A 17,793-nucleotide genomic window follows, 5' to 3' on the forward strand; every position below is an offset into this window, starting at 1 on the left:
CTTTACTTGTTCCAAAACTTGAGGGCAAGTTTTGTAAACTTTAAAAACTTTTCATTTATTGTAACTTATGAGTTAATTAGAGTATTAAAAATGAAGACTCTTCATATTTCTAACTCTTGTGTTCTTTTAATGGTTTTAATTCAAGTGTGACTCTTGGGTTTTCATAACTTGAGGACAAGTTATGGATTCCATTAAAACACATTATGATCAAGAATTAAACTACCAAGTAGGTTACAAGTAATCCCTATGATCATCTAAATTCATAAGATCAAGAACATGAATATTCATATCAAAGTTTCAAGATCATATGAACACATATAATCATGAAAAATTGATATTAGCCATTGTAAATGGATTTGAACAAACATTACTCCATCTAAAATAAGTTTTATAACACCAAAGCAATTTAGGGTAATGTTTCTAGTCCATTTCCAGCAGCAAAAGTCGAAAATCTGCACTCTGTCGCTCATACTCGTCGAGTGCATGAACCTACTCGGCGAGTAGGTTGAAGATACAAGTGAACTCGGCGAGTCCCCCCATGGACTCGGCGAGTTCATCAGGCAGACAACAAGTTTTTCGACTTTTTTCAACTTTTTAGCACAAATAACAAACAAACAAACCTAGGCTCTGATACCACTGATGGGTTTTCAGCATTCTAACACTTCCTAAGTGTACATGCAACCCTAATAACCTTGGATCTATGTTTGTCTAATTATCATGCAAAGTTGATTTCCAAGGCTATGATCCTATCTAGCATACATGGGGAACAATTTTAACTTAAAGAATAGATAGAATTACATACCTTGTTGTTGTAAATGTTCCTTGAAACCTTGTGAGCCTAGCACCCCAAGTGTGATGCCTCAAATGCTTCACACAACACCAAATGCTATGGAGTAAACTTGGAGAGAAAGTATAACACACTAAAATCGGCCAAGCCCTCTTGTTTCACTCGTAGTGCCGATTTTGGGAGAATACATGAGCTTTATATAGTGTTGACACATCTAGGGTTACACCATGTAAACCCTAATGTGTCATGACTCTTCATTTCCATGACCCATGGGTTTGTAACTCCCATGGAGCCTCCATGGAGAATCCAATGGGTTTAACCCAAGTTGATTATCCATGGAACCTCTTAGCCCACTATATAAGTTATGGATGATTTACATAATCAACCTATATATTTAATTAGTTATCTTTTGATCACTTGATTAATTCTAAAATTAATTCTTGATCAAACTAAATAAATAATATTATTAATATATTAGAACTTATAATATATTAATAACCACAAGTGTTATTTCTCTCATTTAGTCCATCCAATTGCATGGTGCCATGCAACCCAAATAGACCATGCAGGGTCGGGTCAAGTACATACCAGAAATAGTTATGGACTTAGACACCTTATCCAAAACAAGCTAGGAAGGTTAGCTTACCATTTTGAAGCTCGAAGGGGCGATTTTTGACCAAACCCGATTTGTAGAGAGAGAAGGTGTCTAAGGTGTGAAAAAGGTTGGGGTGAAACCCATTCAACCCTTATATAGGGTTGAGTTTACAGCCTGGGTGGGGGTCCACCCAACACCAACCGCAAATGGGGTTTTACACGAATTCCGTTAAACACGACAAATTTTAAATTATACCTCCTTATTTTATGTTCGCTTGACGAATATTATTTAAAACATTCCAACGGGTTTAAATCCGGTCAAAAATATTTTGGGATAAATTTGGCTAATTTTTGACGTACTTTATTACGGAGTTAAAACAAACGGAAATTTCGGGTTGTCACATCATCCCCCCATTAGAGGAAATTTCGTCCCGAAATTAGAGTTTAGGCAAGGAAGTAGGCATGAACAATCGGGTAGAGAGATAAGGGTACTTCCTATTCGGTTGGTCCTCGCGCTCCCAAGTGAACTTAGACCTTCGCCGGGCGATCCAACGAACGTTCACTTGATGGGATGTGGATTAGTTACGCTCGCTTGATTCCTCGGTTCGCGGTTTCCTACCGGTTTTTCTACGAAGTTAGGGTTCCTAATGATTGCTATCACGGCGAGTGGGATTTAGAGAGTTCCGTCGGGCCAGTACTTTTTCAAGTCGAAGACGTGGATCGATCTGGGGTGAAACTTATGGAATTCCGAAAGTAGTCGTGGTTTGACAAGGGTTGGACCAATTCTTATAAAGAATCTCGAATGGTCCTAAGCTCTCGAAAAGATAGAGCTTTTCAGTACTTAGAACATAATGAACTTCTATGGTGGAATCATCACTGTCGTGATCGCCATTTTGAAGTTCCAAACGTGCCCTCATACCGGTGGTGTAGGTCTTCGGGTTGGTTTTTAGAAGGCTCGGGTTATCCTCGGATTCGTGTTTCCTGCCGCTTGGCTTTCAGAGGTTTTTTGGATCATCGGATGTATTGGCTACACACTGGCATGTAATTGGTTTTGTGGCAGCTATCTCGACTTAGTGCAAAATGGACCTGCACTTCTGATTCTTGAGGTGTTTCTAACGGAAACTCTAAAAGTTAGTGAGATAGGGTTTTAGCAGACGATGTTTAGAAAGTTTTAATTTTTCATCATTGTCTTACAGATGCTTTCACAGTATGATTCCTAACTGGAAAGAATCATGCACTTACTCGCTTCGCTGTTTCATGGATAGTAGTCTCTGTTCGGGCTAACTTAGCCCTTAGAGATTTTCTGGAGGGTTGGACTATCTCGGGAGGTGGTTCTACTAATTATGTGTGAGATAGTATTCTTGGAACACCTAGTATTCCAATGAATCTCTAAGACATGCCCTATTCTCTAAAGCGTCGGTTTATTTCAGTTGCAGACAGCGCGTGCCCTTGTATAACCCATCGACTAACACCTAGATTGGTGTCAAGTCTATAATCTCTTCGGGATCCGAGTTATAAGGCTTAACGCCACCTACTTTCGTACATTATTCAAGTATTCTTGGACGAGGAGGTTATCATGTGGTTCTTGGCATTCTGGTATTCACTTTGGAGATTGAATTCTATCGTCTACAGGGCGACTGTGACTTCTTCCACGTGAGGAGGCAGAGTGTCCCAGACAATACTTGTCAATAACAAGTTGGACGGAGTGCCTGAGTAGTGCGAGCATCTTCTGTAGCTACTTTTCCGGTGGTTCTGAGTTTCCTTGATTTAGATTAGGTCTAGAAGTATAGGATTCCGTCACTCGGAACTTCTAGTCTCTTCATCCACTCTTCTCAGAGTTTAACTCATCGCAGCTTCCAGGTTTCCGGGATATCCGCTGAGATGCTTAATTCGTGGGATTAAGCGTGAATGGATGGTTCGTAGTCAATGTCCTTGACTCTTACGACTCATATTTCTTTACCAACTAAGGGTGTTAGCTACTATATTGGCTTAACCGGGATGACAACAAATTTCAGATTTGTGGTCATTATAGTAGCTCAACCCGCAGTGGTTCTCTTGACTCTAGTTCCTATTCTATGGGATAGGATGAAGGGTTTTACTATGAGGTTTGTGGCAAAGCTCATACTTGGCTTAACCACTAGTACTTGGTGTATGCAAGCCGTACATAATTGAGGTCGGTAGGATGTTCAGTTGTGCGACTCCACCCCAGACCCACAACCCAACGAGGAACAGGGAGTAGGAGGAAGCTCACATCTTAAATCTTTTTGATCTCAATTATATACCACCCTTATGCATATACTCAGTTATAGTAGTCAGACCCATGAGTTCTATCCTCTTGATTCACGAACCTGATTGTGAGGTGCGAAGGGTCTTTTGGGGGGATCTACGGAGTAAGTTTCGGGTGGTTATCGTCTTCTGGAATATCTGCAGTGTCTTTCACTTCGGGTCCTATCTATCTAAGAAAGGTTTGGTTAACAACGCGCGATACCCTACTCGGGGGTATTTCGGAAAGTTTTAGATAAGAGAGACGACTGGCGGATCATATTAGGTTTTATTATTATGTTCGGAAGGACCTTTATTTGCCGAAATGGCTATGGTGAAAGTTCTTTTACACAGCACTAGGAGTTTACACATGGTTGCACTAAGTCGAACCATGATTGATAGAGGCGTCGAAGTTGGCATACATCGACATGACATAGAATGAGGGTCGATAGGGCCATGTATTGAACGGTCACACAAGTTCTTGGCGTCTCGAGTTTCGTCCCGTGTATCACTGTCGCGGATACTTGGACCGATAGAGTCGACGCGGAACTATAGAGGGTCCTAAGGTTTTGGAATAATGTACTTTTCATGTATGGATTCCCACGAGGCATCTCTATAATCGCCTAGTATACACTAGTCATGTATAATTAAGGTGGGAACGACTGTTGACTGAGCGACTCCGCCCCAAATCCACAACCAAACGAGGAACAGGAAATAAGGCAGCATCACTCACTCGAGGTATATCCATCTTAATTATACATGGCATTAACGTATATACCGAGCCATTATAGATTTACCTGATAAAATTTTGAATTCTTACAACAGTGCTGCGACTTTTGCCTTAATGGGAGAGTAATTACATTTAGAATTAGCCTTTTAATGTTTTCAGTTAGTTATCAGAGATTGAGAGACGTACCAAAATTTTACCGAGTTCATTGACGCTTCTCCTAGGTATTAGAGTTAGACTCCTCCTGCGCCTTTGTCGTTTCTTTCAGTTGGGCAGTCTCGCTTTAGGTGCCCAATCTCACTACATAGATGGCATACTGGATTGGTCGCCACATTGGTGATTGATGTAATGAACTCAACCGGGGTTCTGCAGACGTGAGCGGTATGCCCCTTCATGTTGCACCCAACACAAAGGAGTTCTCGATAGATACCATGATGATGGTAGCTACACTTGCTGCAATGGGGAAGGTTCCCTAGGTATGGTCTTCTTGGAGTTGGGACGGGAGGGTTGACAGGGGTATTGACTATCTCAGCTCGTTGTCCTTCGGAAGGTCCTTGAGCCGAGGTACTTCCTTCCTCGTTCTTGAACTTTCTCTTCACTGGTGTTGGTTGAGCTTCTTGGGTGGCTGGGCACGCCGGTGTTGGTTGCTGCTGTCCATTGCTTTGATCGGGAATCCCGATAGGGCTCCTGCTAACATTGGCGTTGTTAGCATTCAGACGAGCCATGACAACTGCTACGGTTGCTAAGACTGCAACTTGGAACGTAGCTTCATCGAATAGGGGAGTCAATTTCTTGCCAGCGGATTGGTTACGTTTCTTCGAAGGCATGGTTTTTTTTCCTACACGAAAAGGAACACAAGCTGATGAGGGACGATGGTTAACTCTGGACGTATCTATCCTTACTATAATAGGCAATAATTTTTCCCGCGCCTTGGATATCGGTTATCTGAGTGTGGACCTACATCCCTATGATGCAGTCCGGGTATCAAGGTAGGAGTAAGAGTATCGGAAAGCCATAAGACGGGGGTCGTTCCTACTAAGTTATCTTTATGATGGAAAGTTTCACTCACTGGCTTGGAAAGATTTGAGGGAAGTTCGTAACGAGGATCACGGAAGAAAAGGGCTCATGAAAACTTATGGCTAAACACCCTCAATCGAGGTTTTGAAATCCGATCTAATTGTATTACTTGCAACGGGAAAGGTGATTTACCTAACACATAGTGCGAGTAGTGAAATCACTAACTCACTAAATTGTATTATTTTATGGGTGTATTAGCGCGATAATAACGAGGAAGAGACACTTCTCGGGTTCCATGTACTGGCTCCCTCTGTCTACCTCATATCCTTGGCTGTGACCAGCGTTGGTTTTCTTGGGGTAGTTACCTAGGGTTCTCTTCTCGTGAAGACATATTGAATTTCTATTCCGTCTTACTTCCGATCCTGACTCTGGGTGTCATCGCTTCATGATGGATGACTAGAAATCTCGGAATTTCAGGCGGATTTCCCACCGGTGTCCCTAAAAGGTATATGCACTTGGTGGTTTCAATAGTCTCGTCCTAGTTCATTTATTTCCGAACTAGAAATCTTCTCAATGAACTTCTTCTGAGTTTGAATCAACTCTTTGGTCGAACACTGAAGTGGGTAAGGTTTTCTACAGGGTTCGTGCGAGAATGGAAATGTCTAAACAATCCTAAGAGATTATTAAAACATTCCACTAGATGATCCATATCGAGTCCTGCTACAATTACATAGGGTACACAAATTATTTATAACTTAGATCCGATAGGCCTACGAATATGTGATACTACTCTATATCCACATTCAAACAAGGAAAAGGAAGTAGAGCGAAACCACACATTCTTTGTCTATGGGATCCTTATCATATATAACCTTGGAAGTATACCCTCTGTAATCATAGGTATATCAATAAGGGATCTTTTTAGTTATTCACACAAGGTTATCTATGGATTCTAAAATACCCCTATGGTATTTTAATTTCTTGTTTGATTCTTAACTTTCGAATATGATTATGGGATTAATGTGAGTCTTCTAGTATTCCAAAATACTCCCATAGTATTTTAAACTTTATGTTTGGCTCTAGCATTCCTATTTGGTAAGTTTCACACCTGTTGCAACACCACCATCACTCCCAAGCACACATTCATCGCATCTCGAATAAATGTAGTTGATCAGGTTACATTTATTCCAGCTTACATTACATAACTGCCCAGGTTTGACGGTAATGCTCAACATCCGAAGACTTTTATTCTTGTTCTTCTTGTGATACTTTGTTCGAGTATTTAGATTCTGGATGTTCTTATACTTTAGTAAAATATGGTTATATTTTAAAGTATAATTCTTGGTCATAGTGTTTTATCCCTATGTATTAGTAGGCTGTATATCTTTTATGAATTGATATACTAAGCTCACTATAAACAATGCTCTGATACCAATCTGTCACACCCCAAAACCGGAACGGCGGAAACGTTCTGGGGTGGATGACGTCATGTCAAGTATCACAACATATGCAGTATAGAAATCAAAGTACAAAAACCATTACATTAATAGTAGTAATTTTACATAGTTTACATTTCATAGCAACATCAAAGTAATACAAGGAATAATATAGATGCAGCTCGGGACTAGGTTGTCTTCACAAAAGCTCCTGGGATGTACCTGTCTATCGCTGACCTGAGATTACAAGTTATTTTTAAAGCGAGTATCAACATTTTTATAATGATGGTGAGTCCATAAGTATTTAGTGTCATTTGTATAAATACGCATTTTTATTCAAAATGACTTTATGAAAGATAGTAGTTTAGAATCTACGGTGTATTGGCGTCCTTTCCAGAAAATCCTATATTTTCAAAATAAAAGCAGTCTTCTACCAAGACCCGACAGAGTTATGTTTTAAGGATTAATTTTCCCCAATATACTATCATTACCAAAATACGGTATTGACTATAAAGAAAATATGAGAATATCACTAGTAAAAATACTAGGCGAAAAATAATATATGCCTTAGCCGTAATACTGCTGAATAAGGCAAAAGAAATCATAGACTCTAGGAGAGTATCGAATGAATGATACGCCTGGCTTAGTCTAACAAAAGGAAGCACAGACTCCATACAGTATCGAATGAACGACACAGCTAGCAAAGTCTAAAACAAGGAAATAGAGACTCCAGACAGTGTCGAATGAACGACACAGCTAGCAAAGTCTAAAACAAGGAATATACAGACTCCAGACAGTATTGAATGAATGAAAGAGCTAGCAAAGTCTAAAACAAGGAAATACAGACTCCAGATTGTGTCGAATGAACGACACGGCTAGCAAAGTCTAAAACAAGGAATATACAGACTCCAGACAGTATCGAATGAACGACACAACTAGCAAAGTGTAAAACATCCGGTAATCCTAAGTGTGTTGTTTAAAAAATACCATGTCACCTTAAGGCCATGAATTATAAGGTAAACATGGAGATACTCATAACCATATTGATCGAAAATAGAGTACTTGACGCCCTGCAAGCGTCGGAATGAATGTGACATTTGTCACCCCTTGGCTAGGTAGGTCGGAGACTGTAGCTAGCAGTCAGGGTGTGGGAGTGTCAGTCTCGTATAGATCTATACACACAATGCCCGCTCTCCCTCCAGGAGACTCTGGTTACCAACTTAACGACGGGGAGATCTGTGTCTTGAAGATGCATCTCGTATTTTGAATTCTATTTTAAGTACTGTAATGATGACATAGACTCATGTATGAACTGACTCCTTTGGAATTCTCCGCACTAGAAAGAGTAAATAGAATCTCCTAACTATTCCTATAATAGTTACTAGTGTTTCTGGTCTATGAATGATGAATGGAAGGATGCCCTTGCTACCCAAGGGAAATGAACTGGTCGATGTAACCTTTATGTCTATACATGTATACATGATATATAACTAATGTTTAAATGACCTTCGGACGGATATCCAATACCCACCAGACCACATCCCAACGAGGAAAACGAAATAGGGCGAACTAGCCTTCCTAAGTCCTTTAAACATTATTTATATAACTATACAAATATAGGCATGCATTTAACGAAATAGAAGGATAGAAGAAAACTTTGGTAAAACCTTTGGAAAACCATTAAAATTAGGAATTTACGACTTGATGTCATTTTGTAAAACAAGCTTTGAAAATCTTTGGAAATCCTTTGAAAAAACCTTTCGTAAGAAACTTTGAAAAATGATTTGTATAAAACGGTTTAAGTGAAGAAAACCTTTGCTAAGAAATTACGACTGGATGTCTCTTAAGTAAACAAAATTTGAAAAACTTTGGATAACCTTTAATGATCTAAAAAGGGATATTCATACTTTAACAAGATTCAAAAACATGATTTGGAAATCTTTAAGCTAGATAAACAGTTAAATATGCAAAATCTATTTTTCTATACAGTTATCAATCACACGTGATTTATCTAATAACTGTACACTTCAACTTGTATTCCCCTATAAAAGCAGTTAAAATCATGTAAAAGGTTAATTCATGGGTATGAATGTTGGGTTTTGAGCATTCTAACACTCCTAAGTGTACATGCAACCTTAAATACCTTGGATCTATGTTTTCTCTATTATACTTGCAAATATGAACTTCCAAGGTATTATCCTAATCTAGCATACAAAACAACGAATATAACAAGATAGAATACATACCTCTTTGATGTAGAAAGTCTTCATGAAGCTTGAGTGCCTAGTGCCCCAAGTGTGACACCTCAAATGGTTCACACAACATCAATTGCCTTTGGAATAACCTTGAGAGAAATCTACACTTCATTAAAATCGGCTAGCGCTTCTATATCACACACTAGTGCCGATTTTGGGGAAGAATAAGATGCATATATAGTTAGGGTTACACCATGTAAACCCTAATTGACATGGCCTTTCATTTCCATGATGCATGGGTACAAAAACACCATGTGTCACACCCCAAAACCGGAACGGCGGAAACGTTCGGGGGTGGAGGACGTCATGTCAAGTATCACGAGATATGTATATGGTAAGCAAGTAATAAACAACCATTTCATTTAGAAAGAAAGTGTTTACAATGTATGTGTTCACAAAACATAGAAGTCATAAACAAATAACAAAACAAGACTTGAAGCTATAATGCTCCATCTTCTGAAGTCCCAGCACGAGCACCTATCTAATAGTCTCCTGAGAATACAAGTTATTTGAAAGAGTTGATCAGCAATTAAGCTGGTGAGTTCATAAGATTTTAGTGATGTGAGTAAGCTGTAAAAATGTGGTTTAAAATGTATATGTAAAGTACTGTAAGCTGTAAGGTGTTGTTTTGTAAAGTTTGCCTGTTCCTCTAGAAAATCATATATTTCCTACTTAAAATGGGAGTTGATTAAAATGACACTACAAGCCTTTCTATGCGTAATAAGTGGGTACAAGTTATATATACTTGGAGTAAACAAACAATCGATTATACGCATCTGCCCTCAACCTACAACCCATAGGGTACAGTAAGTAAGGCGGATAGCATATATTCCATTGGTTATTAGATCATTGTCATATATAACCTTGGGGTATTCACTTGTTACTCATGGAGTTATTTGTAATGGTTCCTTTATGTCTAATGGAGAGTTCCTTTTAAGAAAACCTATATTTCTTATAATAAAATATTGACTATGGTGATTACTTTTATAATAGCTTTGTTTATACTGCTATATATAATTTGGTATCGGGTAGATAATAGATTGGGTGACCTCGGTGTAAACCCACATCCCACGGGAACAGGACGTACAACGAAGAACACACATCCTATTAGCTGTCGGATATTAGTCTTATATATAAACATGGTGTATAAACTAAGGTATTATAGAGTTAACTCACTTAAAGTCATTAAAATTGTACTGGCTTAATAAAATGGATTAAGCCCTTAACTGGGAAATCACTAGTTTTGTATATCCAAAAGTACTGACTTTGAAACGAAAGTTTTGTACTAGAACAAATGTGCATTGACTCTGTGTCCTATGACCTGATCCATACCTGGTACCCTTATGATGACTTAATGTATACTAAGCATAAATATATATAGATTCAGGTAGATAATAGATTGGGTGACCTCGGTGTAAGCCTACATCCAACGGGAATAAGACGTACAGCGAAGAACACACATCCTATTAGCTGTCGGCATCTACTTAACATATATGTATCCTATAGTGTATACATTACGGAATCATAAGGTTAGCATCATGGTCCTAACTTTTAAAAGTAGCCTTCTACCAAGACTCGATTGTTTGAAAGCAGTCTTCTACCAAGACTCTACTGTTATGAAAGCAGTCTTCTACCAAGACTCTACTGTTCCTTTGTCATCTGAAAAGTACATTCTCCTTAGTTTATAACCTATCTCGAATAGAGAATAGATTAACCGTCAAGTGTTACTGACACTTTATGAAAGTAATGGGAGAAATGAGTACCCTGATGTCCTTTATAATGACATACGGAGGTACTATCAACGTAAAAAAATATGTGTGTTTTATTACGGTCATAATGTGAAAGCTAGAACCCCTACTAACCCGCTCTCATGTATGGAGATTGAGGGAACCAAACGCGACCCGAGCAAATCCATGCAAGCCGTGCAATTCACATTAAAGTTAGATCCTGTGTGCGTGTTGTCATGCTATAGCAAATTAATCTTTTAGTTATGTTATGTTATGTTATGTTATGTTCTGTTCTGTTCTTAACTCTTTGTGTGCTTCATTGTACTAATGCTCTAACTGGACTGTTACTGAAAAGACTCATTTATCTACAAAGTTATGCTTATACTTTAAAATGGAGTTATGTATAACTATAAAGTAATATAACCTTTAAAAGAGTTTTGAAATGTTTTAACAACTTATAAATAACATAAGTAACATTTTGAAAGAATGTTTAACAACAAATAATTACACAATTATCATTGTGTTCAACTTGTATTCCCCCCTTAAGACAATTAAAATAGTTAAAAGATTCATTACGGGGTAAGAACTCACCTGATGTGGGTGATTCAAACGGGTATGCGCGTACAGATGAGAAGTTCCACGAATGAAGTTCCAATACACAGTAAGTCCTAAATGATATCTAAGGACACATAATGACATGAATATAGTGTTTATAAACAACTATATGAAAGGAAACACCTTCTGGGACTAGGAAACACCTTACGGGACTAGGAAACACCTTAACCAAGTGTTGGAATTGTTGGATTAGTGTCTAAGTCCATAACTATTTTGGTATGTACTTGACTTGATGGTGCATGGTCCTTTTGGGTTGCCTTCACCAGAGCAACTTGATAAGATGAATTATGGAGAGAAAGGATTAAATATGATTTATTAATATAGTATGGGAATGATATATTAAAGGAGAAATCATATTGTTTAATTAATATTACTCAATAATTAATTGGTAATTAGTTCTGTGACTAAAAGAGATTAATTAAACTTAAGGGACTGGAATTGTAATTATAGGATAATTGCAATTTGGGCCATGGATTGCCTTGTATCAAGGGTTGGGCGTATTCTTATGGGAAGCCCATAAGGAAATCGTCCAAGGGCTTGATTAAAGGAGTCTATGGGTTGCTTAGGGCTTAAGCAACCAAATTAGGGTTTCCTTGTTAGATAACCCTAATAGCCTCACTATAAATAGAACCCTTAAGGCTCAAAAACGTGGGGAACTTCTTTTCTAGGGTTAGAACACGTTTTGGGCAGCCTCCATCCTCTCTCCTCTTCATCCTCTTGTTTATGGTGTTTGTGAGCCATTAGAGGAGTGACAATTGTGACTCTAAGCCTTCCAAAGTCAATTCAAGGAGGAATTGGGATTTTTATTGCTACATAACAATCAAGGTAATATCATAAACCCAATTATATGTTAATATTGATTTCCGTATGCTAGAATTAGGGTTTATAGTCTTGGATTCAAAGCATGTACAATAGAGAAACCTAGATCCAAGCATTAGGGTTTGTATGAGCACATAGGATGTCTTATGACTAAAAACCCATCAGTGGTATCAGAGCCTAGCTTGGTTTAAATTGTATTGATGCATTAGATATCTGGAAAATTCGTTTTTTGGGTTTCTGGAGGCTGGACTCACCGAGTCCAAGGTGACTCGACGAGTCCAAGCCTGACTCGACGAGTCAACTCGTCAGATGGGGATAATTTCGTGATTTCTTGCTGTTTTTGCTTATGGATAGTTACCTTATCATGTTAGATCAATATAAATCCGATTTGATGATATATTTGACTATATTCTTGATCTAATTGAAGATATTTATCAGTTAATAACATAATTGTTTCCTTATGTGATAATTGTTTAATTATTTTGACTTAATTGGTAAATTGTTTTGCAAGAAATCATTAAATAAATCAAATATGGATAATTATGTAATTAAATGTTAATTTAGATTATTTGTTATTTGATCCTTATGTTATGAAAAGTTTCATATTTTCCCTTTAGGTTTTATAGTTTAAATTTGAACCCAAAAGTTTTGTTGTTTTGAAATTTAAATAGTTGAAACCCTAATGTTTTGAAAAAGGTTTCAAAACTTGCCCTCAAGTTTTGGAATTTAAATTTTGATTAATTGTTTAATTTGATGTATATTTAAATTCTAAACCCTAATGTTTTGAAATGTTTCAAAACTTGCCCTCAAGTTTTGGAATTTAAAAGTTGATTAAAAGTTTAATTAGGAATGTTAAATTCTAAAACTCTAGTATAGTTTTGAAAAAGTTCAAATCACACCCTTATGGTTTTATTAATTAATTAAGGTGTATAATTAAAAGAGGTTTAATAAATCCATAAAAGTTTAGGTTTACAATTTAATTGAATTAAAAGTATAATTGCTAAATTGAACCATCTAATATTTTAAAAGTGTAAAATACACCCTATACTATATATAACATTAAAAGTCTAACATTATATATATGTATGAGTAAAATTCAGTCTTACCGTTAGTAGGCCTCATTCACGAAGCTGGTCTATAAGGGGTGTTTAAGGAAATTGCCTATAAAATGGCGATTAAATGGGTATCCACTCTTACCCACCGCACTCTTGACTAGTGGAGGGTCGTTAGCCGAACGGGTAGGATAGGACGAAACCTTCCATTATAAGTATAATAAAGTACAAAAGTAACTAAATGTTTTTCAAATTCCCAATCTTAGTTACTTAGGCAAAAGTGAATTGATGCAATTCCATGAAATTACACTTTGTGCCCTTGCAAAGACGTTAGTGGAGCGTGTGTGGTTTACCGGCACACTAAATGGTTCTAAACAAAGGTAGCAAAGGGTGACTCAATGTTTCTCATAGTTCGGTGGAGCGTGTGTGGTTTACCGGCACATCGAATAGGTGACTGTAACATGTGAGGGCACCATCTAGTTTGCATGGTTATTCACACCCGCTTTGTGATCCTTGGCATCCCAGTCACAAACTAGAGGGGCATATCGAGATTTAAACATGCCATTGAAATGTTCAATGAATCTCAAAGGATCTAGTAGTTTTCATAAATTTAAAACTTAAATTTCTTTTTCGTTTTTCGTGGTGGAAATTAGTGAATCGTCATTCACTTACCTTCAAATATTCTGCAACTAGATTACGGCATCCCTTTTCTAGGTTGTAGTGTGTTGTGTTGGGTCCTAACCTTAGTATCTCATTTGGGTGATTTACTAAGGACTCAATCAATCAACTAACTTGAATTTGTTTTCTCCCGTTTTGTAGATGTCAAAGTACAACAACTATGGTCTTCTCAAATCCTGTGGAACAAGCATTCCACATGAAGATGACATTCCACGATTCGATCGAGGAACAAGAAATCATGCTTCACTTCCTCCACCTCCTCCAATTATTCTCCCTAACCCGTAAGTTCGAAGGCTTGAAAAGTTCAAGCTCACTCAAGCCCTTTTGGCAAGTAAACATGAAGAGGGAAAGTCGGTGTGTGCACACATCCTAGGGATGAAGTCACACATTGATAGGTTAAGAATGTTGGGATCCGTTGTCTGTAAGGAGATGGCTGTTGATTGGGTTCTTCAGTCACTTCCTAACTCGTATAGTGAGTTTGTAAGAGAGTACTATATGATGAACTGCGACGTAACCCTTATAGATCTCACCTATATGCTTATTGCTGCTGAATCAGCAATGGTTTGGCGCAATAGAAAAGCAAAGTTGATTGGTGAATCTGCCTTCAAGACCTCTATGGCTATAGACAATGGCAACAAAAGACATGCTATGATCGAAAAGTTTGATCATAAGAGAAAGACAATGTTTGAAGTAGTTCCATGTCCTGTTCCAAAAGAGTCAATTTGCTTTTATTGCCAAGAGAAGGGGCATTGGAGATGAAGCTGCCCTATTTACCTAAGAGATCTAAGAGATGGGAGAGTCATTCACTTACCTTCAAATGTTCTGCAATTTGGGTTACGACATCCCTCTCCCGAGTTGTAGAATATTGTGTTGGGTCCTAGCCTTAGTATTTCATTTGGGTGATTTACTAAGGACTCTATCAATCAACTAACTTGAATTTGTTTTCTCCCGTATTGTAGATGTCAAAGTTTGACAACTATGGTCTTCTCAAATCCCGTGGAACAAGCATTCCACATGAAGATGATATTCCACGATTCGATCGAGGAACAAGAAATCATGCTTCACTTCCTCCTCCTCCTTCTCCAATTATTCTCCCTAACCCACAAGTTCAAAGGCTTGAAAAGTTCAAGATCACTCAAGCCCTTTTTGGCAAGTAAACATAAAGAAGGAAAGTCGGTGTGTGCACACGTCCTAGGGATGAAGTCACACATTGATAGGTTAAGATTATTGGGATCCGTTGTCTGTGAGGAAATGGTTGTTGATTGGGTTCTTCAGTCACTTCCTAACTCGTATAGTGAGTTCGTAAGAGAGTACTATACGATGAACCGCGACGTGACCCTTATATATCTCACCTATATGCTTATTGCTGCTGAATCAGCAATGGTTTGGCGCAATAGAAAAGCAAAGTTGATTGGTGAATCTGCCTTCAAGACCTCTATGGATATAGACAATGGCAATGAAAGACATGCTATGATCGAAAAGTTTGATCATAAGAGAAAGGAAATGTCTGAAGTAGTTCCATGTTCTGTTCCAAAAGAGTCAATTTGCTTTTATTGCCAAGAGAAGGGGCATTGGAGACGAAGCTGCCCTATTTACCTAAGAGATCTAAGAGATGGGAGAGTCAAAACGTATGGCTTTGCTCTAGGTAAAATCCATTGACTAACTCTTTTAAGCTTCTATTCTAGAATCTTAATACATAATGTGATAAGATTACAATTGATGTTTTGTAGGATCGAAGAAAAGAAAGGAAGCTTAAGGGAAGAAGTGAGCAAAATCTAACCGTGAAAGAATGGATGTCGATCGCATTTCTCGAAGATTAGATTCTTGAGCTACTACTTAGAGTCAGAATTAGATTGCTAAGAAAGATGTATCAGCATAGTTTTTCAATGAATTGCATTGTAAGGACGAATTTTTCTGCAATAAAATAAATTTTGATTTTAAATTTTATTTATTTATCGTTACAATGGCGTGTATGAAAAATTGATGTTAAAATGGTTCTATTATTAGCAATAATGGATTTGGTTCTTATTATGTTATTTATGGAAAGTCGAGAATTTACCAAATAGGGAGAGTTTCTCATCGCCCAAGTTTCAATTGGACAGAAACTTGGAATCATGCAACTTGATTGCACGATGAATGAGAAATTTCGTATTTGGAAATTAGACTAATTCGTTGACAAAGAGTCAAGTGAAGGACTAAGAGATCAAGTACACAAAGTTGTGTGCTGATCAAGTTCACTATAAGAGTAACAATGATATTCGTCATGATTTACTAAAAGCTTAGTAAATATGATTATACTTACAAGATTAAGTGTAATTCTGAATTGATTAAAGGGTTTAGATCAATAGCAGAACGAATAAGAAAAATCAAGTAGGCAGAAAGATAAAAGTTTCTCCATTCTAAGAAGAAGGGAGAGTAGCTTTTATGCTTTATGATAGGTCTTAATGATTAAGAACAATATCTCAATTGATCCTCTAAGTGAAGTCTTAGTACAATTGTATGTTTAAGAAGAGGAATCAAGGATTGAAGAAATGGTTAAATCAAGAAGTCAATCATACTTCGTTCCAATAACAAGTCTTAAAGTTAAGATTGTGACATTGAGTGAAAAGTATTAAAGGTTTATAACATTCATCAAATGTGGAAAGTTGTGATGTCTTGGATAAGACAAAGACCAACTAAGACCAATTTATGAAGTGTTTTGATAAAAACTACACTAACTCTTGAATATTTGTTTGTCAAGAAATGTTTTGACAAGAGAATCTTATATGTCAAGGAGTAAGTGGGATTTTTAATGGTCTTGAAAGGTTTCAAGAACAAATCAAATAAACCTTATCAATCATCACTAGCACACGAGTTGAGGTTTACAACCTATCGTGCTGAAATTATTTTGTTTCTGTGCCAATCCAATCGAATTAATTATGCATGTGAGTTCTATGAATTCTCATTTTGAACGCATAAAAGGCAAAGCACCTTAATCAATGAAAGGTACATTGATAGGAAAGGGTGAGCTGCTTAACTACTTGGAAGACATGGTGGGCAGCTTGCTACCATAAGGCAAGAAATTAAGATTAAGAAAGTTCGGTCCATATGAGTTTGAATTTGTCGTAAACTTTAGTTTTAACAAATTCACATGGATAGGAACACATATACCGCTCAAATCTTAGTGTCATAAGATTTCCTCCTTCATGGAAAAGATTGTGAGGAAATGCTTTCACTAAGAAAGATTTTAAGAAGATAGTGATTGTAAAATTGCATTCTCGAATTCGATTATGGTTACGGTATCCCTTTCCATAATTTGAATTGTGAGGTTTGGCAATTGTTTACACACACATATGAACTATCTAAGGCAAAGGTGTATAAGTTCAAGAAGCCTTGATAAAAGATTATCAAAGCACTAAATATTAGAAACATGAACTTAAGAAATTCAATAAGCATTGTTTTTCTGAAAGTTAAGATGTTTATGAATACATGTCGAAGCTAGTGGGAGAATAAGTGTTATGTTTTATAATAATCATCATGATAGTGGGAGCATAAATGTTATGATTGTATGATTATTAAGGCACGTATTGCAAGTTGGCAATATTAATTATAGAAAACAAGAGATATACCTTGCAAAGTCGTAAGGGTTGTAAAGTTGTTTTGCTATAATTAAGGGAGAGAATATTATGCTTCATTTCAAATCTAAAGGTTTAGGTTGAGAAATGTTAATAAATTTAGTCAAGGGTACATAATGTGTTCTTAAAATTTCGATTATGATTATGGCATTCCTCTTCACAATTCGATTTTTGAGAATATAGCAAATAAAACATTATGCGTCGTGTCCC

The sequence above is a fragment of the Lactuca sativa genome, chromosome 8 (genome assembly GCF_002870075.4).
Source record: "Lactuca sativa cultivar Salinas chromosome 8, Lsat_Salinas_v11, whole genome shotgun sequence".
NCBI lineage: Eukaryota > Viridiplantae > Streptophyta > Magnoliopsida > Asterales > Asteraceae > Lactuca > Lactuca sativa.